Source organism: Panthera onca, chromosome C1 (genome assembly GCF_046562875.1).
Source record: "Panthera onca isolate mPanOnc1 chromosome C1, mPanOnc1 haplotype 2, whole genome shotgun sequence".
Lineage (NCBI taxonomy): Eukaryota > Metazoa > Chordata > Mammalia > Carnivora > Felidae > Panthera > Panthera onca.
The window spans coordinates 194,680,167-194,689,764 of NC_138346.1; positions in this window are offsets into that span (position 1 = coordinate 194,680,167).

Sequence of the window (9,598 nt, forward strand, 5' to 3'; positions counted from 1 at the left end):
CTGGGCCACCCAGGTACCCCAAAACTGATAATTTTAAGTTGACATTGTATATATCGTAATTCTTCTGCCTCGCTTTTATTAATTGAACTCATTTGGCAAACATCAAAATCATATCAAATAAAACTCTCCATCTAATCCATACATATTCACTGCTCTCTTTAAATTCTCCTTACTAATCTCTAGAGATTCCTTTTTACTGCCCTGCAATCATATACTTTTTTATTAAAATCTACTTCATGCCATATCCTCTTTTTTCAAATGTGTAATGCCTTTTCTTTCATTTTCATTTTCAGCAGATAACCTTATTTCTTATTTCATTGAGAAAACAGAAGCACTCAGAAGAGAAGTTCCATGAGCTTCTACAGTCATATCTCGTGTCCTACCTACACCTGTAAATTCCTGTTCTGTTATGGATGAAATTTCCTTATTTCTAGCTAAGGCCAACTCCTCCATTTGTGAACTAGATCCTATCTCTTCTCAAAGACATGATTCCAGCAAATCTTTCTCTTTTCTACACATTACTTAACACTTTTAAAGATAGTATATATTTCACCTCTTTGCTTCGTTATGGTTTATCACCTCCCACTAGAATGCAAGCTCCATGTGAGGTGGGATTTTATTCTGTTAAATGATGTATTCCCAGTAGCTATCTGGCACATATTAGATGTGCTCAATAAATATTTGTGTGCTCTTATTTGGGAATATTGTCTAGTATTTAAAAGTTTATACATCCACAAGAAGAATGACAAAGAAAGAAAAGGCATACCAGTTAGAAATGAATAAATTGTCCTTATTTGCACATGACAAAGTCTATGTAGAAAATCTCAGAGATTTTACCAAAAAAACTTCCTAGAACAAAGTGAGTTCAGTAGATTTGAAGGGTATAGAATAAATACACAAAGCCCAATAGAATTTCTTTATACTAACAATGAAAATGTAGAAAACAAAATGAAAAACACTACCCGTACAATTTCTCAAACATAAAATAGATGATCCTCCCTTCCTTTCTTATTTCCTTATGCAAGATGTTAATGTAGGGGAAAACTGGGTGAAAGATATGTGTGAACTCTTACTTCCTGCAACTTAATATCAACCTACAATTATCTAAATATTGTCTAATTTAAAAATATTATATAAGGCTGATAGTTGGTAGATTTTTTAAAAAGATTTTATTTATTTTTATTATTTGTTTACTTATTTTTGTCTTTTAATTTACATCTAAGGTAGTTAGCATATAGTGCAATAGTGATTTCAGGAGTAGAATCCAGTTATTCTTCCCCTACATATAACACCCAGTGCTCATCCCAACAAATGTCTTCCTTAATGCCCTTTGCCCATTTAGCCATCCGCCCACCCACAACTCCTCCAGCAACCCTTAGTTTGTTCTCCATATTTAGGAGTCTCTTATGTTTTGTCCCCAAGATCTTATTTTTAAGGAATCTCTGTGTTCAACGTGGGGCTCTAACTCATAACCCCCAGATCAAGAGTTGTATGCACTACGGACTGAGCCAGCCACGTGCTCCATAGTTGGTAGATTTCTGATATTTTGGGGAATATTACTTCAAATATTTTACCTTTAAGCATGATGTTATATATTGGCTAGGCCTATACAAATATACTAATACTAATATTACCTACATTTTGTTAAAGGAATAACTTTTCTAATTTTAAAAAATTTTAACATTTGTTTAAAAAAAATTTTTTTAACATGTATTTATTATTGAGAGGCAGAGCATGAGCAAGGAGTGGGGGGTGGCAGAGAGAGAGAGGAGGAGACACAGAATCCGAAACAGGCTCCGGGCTCTGAGCTGTCAGCACAGAGCCCGATGCAGGGCTCGAACCCACAAACCACGAGATGATGACCTGAGCCGAAGCCGGATGCTTAACCAACTGAGCCACCCAGGCGCCCCTTAACATTTATTTTTGAGAGAGCAAGACAGAGCACAAGTGGGAGAGGGGCAGGGGGGTGTAGACACAGAATTGGAAGCAGGCTCCAGGCTCTGAGCTGTCAGCACAGAGCCCAACGTGGGACTTGAACTCATGGACTGAAATATCATGACCGGAGCTGAAGTCGGGTGCTAAACTGACGGAGCCACCCAGGAGCCCCAACTCTAATTTTACCTATGTTTTAAAATCAGGTACAAATGTTAAAAGCCTTATCAATATATTTTTTTAGTGTTTATTTTTTGAGAGAGAGCATGTGCACATGCACGCATGTGTGAATGGGAGAGGGACATAGAGGGAGACAGAGGATCTAGAGCGGGCTCTGTGCTGACAGCAGACAGACCGATGTGGGGCTCAAACTCACAAACCATGAGATCATGAGCTGAGCTGAAGTCGGATGTTTAACCGACTGAGCCACCCAGTTGCCCCACCTTATATAATTCTGTAGTATTTATTGAGATATTACTTTCTTAATTTGATATACTATTTTGTTGCATTTCATTCATAAGTTTTCTAACACTGAAACACCTTTACATTCCTGACATAAACTCCAATGGGTAATACTACATCATTTACAAAACATTTCATTTATAGAAAACTTCACATACAAAAGTTGAGTAACTATACAGTGAGTCTCCTATGTACATATCACCTAGATTCAACAACTATGAAATCATGGCCAATCTTGTTTCATCTCAACCTCCTCCACCACTTTCCTCCTCCACCAAAGTATTTTGAAGTCCCAGATTTCATATAACTTCATCCAATAACATTGGAAATACTTACCTCTAAAAGACAGTGACTTTTTACAAAACATAACCACAATGTCACTATTAGGCTTTCACAATTAACAATTCTTTAATATTATCAAAATCCAATGTTCACATTTGTTTACAGTGGGATCCAAACAAATTTCACATATTGTAATTTGTTGACAGGCCTCCTACTTCTCTGTTAATCTATAGAATCTTCTGTCATATCCTACATTTTTCTTGTAAGTTTTTATTAAAGTGTTGTTTATCCTGTGCAGTCTTCCAGTATCTAGATTTTGCTGGTTGCATCTCAGTGATGTTTAATATGTTCCTTTGACCCAATCTTTCCAGAAATGAGCAGTTAGATGTAGGTTTTGGGGTTTTTTTGTTTTGTTTTGTTTTAATAAAAGGCAGAAGATTTATTTGACCTGAAGAGAAACCAGATTATTAGATCTAGGGACTTGATGAAATTAAAGATTGAATTCTTTTGGCAAGAATACTTCATGGTTGGTTCTGTATCAGTCAGGAGACTGAAACCACATGAGTTATTTGAAATATATATATATATATATAATTTTAATGTTTATTTTTGTGTGTGAGAGAGAGAGAGAATGGGATGGGGTAGGGGCAGAGAGAGAGAGGCAGACACAGAATCTGAAGCAGGGTCCAGGTTCTGAGCTATCAGCACAGAGCCCAATGCGGGGTTCGAACTCACCGACTGCAATATCATGACCTGATCTGAAGTCGATGCTTAACAGACTGAGCCACCCAGGTGCCCCTGACTTATTTGAACTATAGAACTAAGAAGGAACAAAGAGAGCACTGAGGTGTTATAGAAGCAGCAATTCCAGGTGACTTCTACCATCTGTAGCACTGGGGGGAAAAAGAAGAGATTGGAATTATTAATCCTTAAAAGCCTGGAAGAAGAGTTCTGTGGAATTGCAATCCAGACCTCTGAGAAGGACACAAGGCTCAGCTGGTGCTGATGTCCATTGGGAAGTACACAAAGTCTGGCTGTCCTTTAGCGACAGTAGCAGCCATGCATGATCATTGCCTAGATCCATTAATGCAAGAGGGGTAATTCTAATTTCATTATTCTTTCTTATTCTGATAAATTATTGTAAAACCACCCCTTATGTTAATGCCTCTCCAATTAATCTAGTTATCTGAACCTCATTCTCTAGTAGATTCCTCAGGTCCAGGGATCATGGAAACAATGTCCCATGAGTTTGTATATTGATGACAGTTTGTGGATTTTATGCTTGTAAGTTAATTTTGCTGGATATAAAATCCTAAGTTTATGTTACTTCATTGTTTTCTGACATAGAATATCATTATGAAAAACTATGAAAATAATCAGATTTACCTTCCAAGTGACTTGGCTTTGCGTGCCTGGTTGGCTCAGTTGGTTAAATGTCCAACTTCAGCTCATGTTATGATCTCATAGTTCTTGGGTTCAAGCCCCGTGTCGGGCTGTGTGCTGACAGCTCAGAACCTAGAGCCTGCTTCAGATTCTATGTCTCCCTCTCTCTCTGCCCCCCACCCACCTCCCCGCTTGTGCTCTCTCTCTCTCTCAAAAATAAACATTAAAAAATATATATTAAAAAAAAAAGTGACTTTGTTTTTTTTGGCCTGGATCCTCAAAAGGATTTATTTTATTAAAACTTTTTTATTGTTTATTTTTGAGAGAGAGTATGAGCTGGGGAGGGGCAGAGAGAGATGGAGATACAATCTGAAGCACGCTCCAGGCTCTGAACTGTCAACATGGAGCCTGACGCAGGGCTCAAAACCATGATCTGTGAGATCATAACCTGAGCCAAAGTCAGATGCTTAACAGACTGATCCATCCAGGTGCTCCAAAATGATTTTCTTCTTTAAATGAAAACATTAATTTTTTTTTTTTTTTTTTTTTTTTTTTTTTTTAGGCCATGACTATTCTGGGTCGTGTTCCTAGGCACACAGTGTTATCTTTTCAATACATAAAGTCATTTTGATTTCAGGCAAGCCCCCTTGAATTACAGTGTATTGGGTCCAGTAAGGACACAAGCCATATTAGCTACTTGAGTAGAGGGAATATGAAACCAAAGTAATGAAGTATAGAGTTAACTAGATTACTGAAAATAGAAAGAAAACCCAAGATGTCATAGAAGTAACAGCTTAAATTCTCAGAGATGAGAGAACGAATAAAGGAGCTAGGAATTAAAATTTACAGGGACCTCATGGAGCTGAGAGACCTCTGAGGAGGGATGCTGGGGTCTTACAGGAGGGGCATGATGAAAGTGGCTCTGCAAGTGTTGTAAAAACTGCAGCTGGATTCAGTTTCTGCCAGGGAAGGAAGTTCTGCTTCTAGAATGAAGTAGCATTGCTGGAATGATGCTCACAACCACAAGCAGACATAAAGCCCAGGAAACAGATGGGAAGGAACAAATACTTTCTCTGACAGACTCGCAGCCTTTCTCTAGTGCCCCCTATTGGCCGAGGCTAACCAAGACCCAGCTAGAAGAGCAGAATTGCCGTGGTTTGGACTTAAAGCTTTACCATCATAAAAGACAGAATGCTGGGTGTGGAGCAGAGACAAAATCTTAATAACTGGCATATAGTTTTTAGTGTTTGTTCTTTTCTATTGCTTTAGATTACTGGATAGTTCTGAAGATTTCTTCTTTGGGGCACCTGGATGGCTCAGTTGGTTAGGTGTCCCGACTCTTGATTTCAGCTCATGTCATGATCTTAAGGTTTGTGAGTTCAAGCCCCACGCTGGGTTCTGTGCTGACAGCTCAGAGTCGGCTTCAGATTCTGTGTCTTCCTCTTTCTGCCTCTCCTCTGCTTGGGCTCTATCTCTCAAAAATAAACATTAAATATTTTCTTCTTTGAAGATTCTTTTTATATGGACATCAAGTCTTCTATATTTGATAACAGTTTCTCTTGAATCTTTTCAAAGTCTTTTGTCTTCTAATGTTTATTTTTTAAATGTTTATTTTTATTTTTTATGTTTATTCACTTTTTGAGAGAGACAGAGACACAGTGTGAGCAGGGGAGGGGCAGAGAGGGAGACACAGAATCCGAAGCAGGCTCCAGGCTCTGAGCTGTCAGCACAGAACCCGACGCGGGGCTCGAACCCACGAACCACGAGATCATGACCTGAGCCGAAGTCAGATGCTTAACTGACTGAGCCACCCAGACGCCCCTGTTTATTTTTGAGAGCGGGAGAGTGTGTGAGTCAGTGGCAGAGAAAGAGGGGGACTTAGGCTCTAAAAGCAGACTCTGTGCTAACAGCACAGAGCCCAATGTGGGGCTTGAACTCATGAACCGTGAGATCATGACCTGAGCCGAAGTCAGACTGATGCTCACCACCCAGGCACCCCTCAAAGTCTCATCTTGATTGTAAACATTTTCTTCCTTTCCATCCTATTAATTACTTAACTTGAGAGACAGAGAGAGCAAGGGAGAATTCCAAGCAGGCTCCACACTGTCAAAATGGAGACCAATGTGGGACTTGAACTCACAATTCGTGAGATCATGCCCTGAGCCAAAATCAAGAGTCAGATGCTTAACTGAGCCACCCAGGTGCTCCTCCAAACTTTTTCTTAGGGATTATGTCGTATTCACTTTGGACTTCCTTCTAGTTTAGTTTTCACTTTTGAAGTGCCTTTTCTGCCTTTTAATTTTTTTCTTTTTTTTTAAATTTTTTAACATTTATTTTTGAGACAGAGAGAGAGCATGAACAGGGGAGGGGCAGAGAGAGAGGGAGACAGAGAATCGGAAGCAGGCTCCAGGCTCTGAGCCTTCAGCCCAGAGCCGGTCGTGGGGCTCGAACTCACGGACCGCAAGATCGTGACCTGAGTCGAAGTCGGATGCTTAACCGACTGAGCCACCCAGGCGCCCCAATTTCTTTTTTAATTAATGTTTAATTTTGAAGGAGAGAAAGGGTGTGAGTGGAGGAGGGTCAGAGAGAGAGGGAGACACAGAATTCAAAGCAGGCTCCAGGCTCCGAGCTGTCAGCAGAGCCCGACACAGGGCTCAAACTCACAAACTGTGAGATCATGACCTGAGCCGATGTCGGACGCTCAACTGAGCCACCCAGGCGCCCCACTGCTTTTTAATTTCTAATGCTTTCCTGAATTACTATCTTTTCAAATCTTTTATTCACTTATCTGAGCTTTTCTAATGGTTATAGCTTTCATAATTTTCTTAAATTTTTATACCTTGGTTTAAAACACTTAATTGTGGGGGCACCTGGGTGGCTTAGTTAAGCATCTCACTTTGGCTCAGATTATGATCTCGAGGTTGGTGAGATTGAGCCCCACAATGGGTTCTGCATTGACAGCACAGAGCTTGCTTGGGATTCTTTGTGTGCTGACAGTTTGGAGCCTGGAGCCTGCTTTGGATTCTGTCTCCCTCTTTTTCTGCCCCTCCCCTGCTCACACTGTCTCTGTCTCTCAAAAATGAACATTATGATGAATATATTAAAAAAACGAATAAATGTTAAAAAAATTTTTAAAAAGTATACTATTTCTGTGATCTTCTATTTAATGCATTTCTGGTAATCCTTTATTTAGTAATATTTCTGATAACAGTTTATGTAAGAAGTAGTAGAACATGGGCTGTGGAGTCACACTGCCTGGGCACTAATCTTGGACTCACCATTTACCAATGTGTGATCCATAACCTCTTGTTGTTTTCTCTGTAAAATAACAGGTTGTTGAGAGATCTAAATGAAATAACATGTGTAAAGCACTGAGAAAACACTAAATGACATAGTAGGTACTCAAAAAAGATAGCTGTTTTAGTTACTGTATTTTCCTTTTTCAGGTCTAGGTTTTTTGTTACTGACTTTACAGACTACACACACACACACACACACACACACAGAGTAAAATCCAAAACATTTGAATATTAAAAAAGAAGCCTAACCTCTTAAAATTAATTCCTGGTTTCAGGATGATATACAAACTACAACTATAAACAGCTAGAAAATAATGAAAATGAGAAAAACACATGGTAGACAAAGGTGACTTCAGAGGAAATTTCATAGCACTAAGCACTTTCTTTTCTGTATTATCATCTATCTACATAAAGAACTGATGAACAACCTCTTCTAGTATCTTTCTTGGATTTCCACATTAGAATGCTAAGTTTTCATTGGAGTTAGGGCCTTATTCTCTCATTGGATCTCCAGCAGCTAGAACAATGCCAAGTATATAGTACTTGCTCAAAGAATATTTGTTGAATGTGCACATACCACATATATAAATGTTCATTGGCGTATTATAAAAGTGCAAAATCAGAGAGTATAAAATGTCCCTTTATAAATAGAGAAAGAATGGGGTGCCTGGGTAGCTCAGTTGGTTAAGTGTCTGACTTCAGCTCAGGTCATGATCTCACAGTCTGTGAGTTCGAGCCCCGCATCAGGCTCTGTGCTGACAGCTCAGAGCCTGGAGCCTGCTTCAGATTCTGTGTCTCCTCTCTCTGCCCCTTCCCCGCTCATGCTCTGTCTCAAAAATAAAAACATTAAAAAAAATTTAAAAAAAAGAGAAAGGATGAACATGTATTTCATATAATAGAGTATTATTCAGCAGTTAAAGTAAATGAACTAGAAATTCATGTATAAATTTCAAAAACAACATTGAGTGAAAAAAGCAAATTGCTGAAAGATATGTACAATGCAACTTACACAGAGTTTTATATTAAGTTTATAAGTATGAAACAAGGCTATCTTTCAAGTATAAAATTAGACATGCATGTAAAGAAGCACAACAAATAATTGTTGCCTCTGGGGAAAACAGAAGAGGAATGCTCTCAGTAAAAGATTTGCAAGGGAGCTTCAACTTCATCTGTAATATTTTATTTCTGAAATAAAAATCTGGAGCTTGGAGGTGCCTGGGTGGGTCAGCTGGTTGAGCATCCAACTCTTGATTTCATCATGATCTTATGGTTCGTGAGATAGAGGCCTGTATCAGGCTCCATGCTGTGAGAAGCCTGCTTGGGATTCTATCTCTTCCTCTCTCTCTGACCCTCCTCACTCTCTGTCTCAAAATAAATAAACTTAAAAAAAAAAAAAATCTGGAGCATGGTAAAATGTTAGGATTTAACAGGATTAAATGTTACCCGTTATACTCTTTGTATTTTTATGTTAAAATCAAACATAACAACAAAAAAACCCCATAGTATTATTAAAAGGCAGGGCTGATAAATAAATCTAAGAATATGTGTGAAAAACAAGTAAATAAATCACTTTGGCCTAATCAAAAAAGGATATAGAAGATCAATGAGGAAAGTAAGTATAGTTTATAGAAAAATTTAAAATACTTTCTATACCTCTGAGTAAATACATTTTTAAAAAAGCCTAAATAAAATGGATGCTCTTTCTAGAAAAATTACAAATAAGAATTGATGAGAAACAGCAAGGGGAAAGTGGCAGAGAAATATTCCCAAAACAAATAAAATTCTAGGACCAGATACATCTACCACTAAATTCTTACAAATCTTTGAGGGACACATTTTCCTTTAGCCCCTGAAGTTTTATAAAGTATAATGAGAAAAAGAATCCTTTCTGATTATTTAAGAAATAGCAGTATTTTCATAAAGTACATTAAGAATTTATATTGTATCAGTTAGCTATTTGTGTCAACCAAAACCACAGCCATATTTAAACAGGACAGTTCACAGGAAAAGGAAATATAAATGGGTCAAGTAGATACCCAACCTTCTTCTTAAGTGAAAATGCAAAATTCCACTGGGATTAATAACAGACTGGCAAGAACCAAAATGTTTGGGAACAATGTTTATACAGATTGAAGGAAATAGGCAATCTCACACATGGTTGGTGATGTGGCATCATGCATGGCATAATTCTTATAGAAATCAATTTGCCAGTTATCTATCAAGAATAAAAATGTATAAAT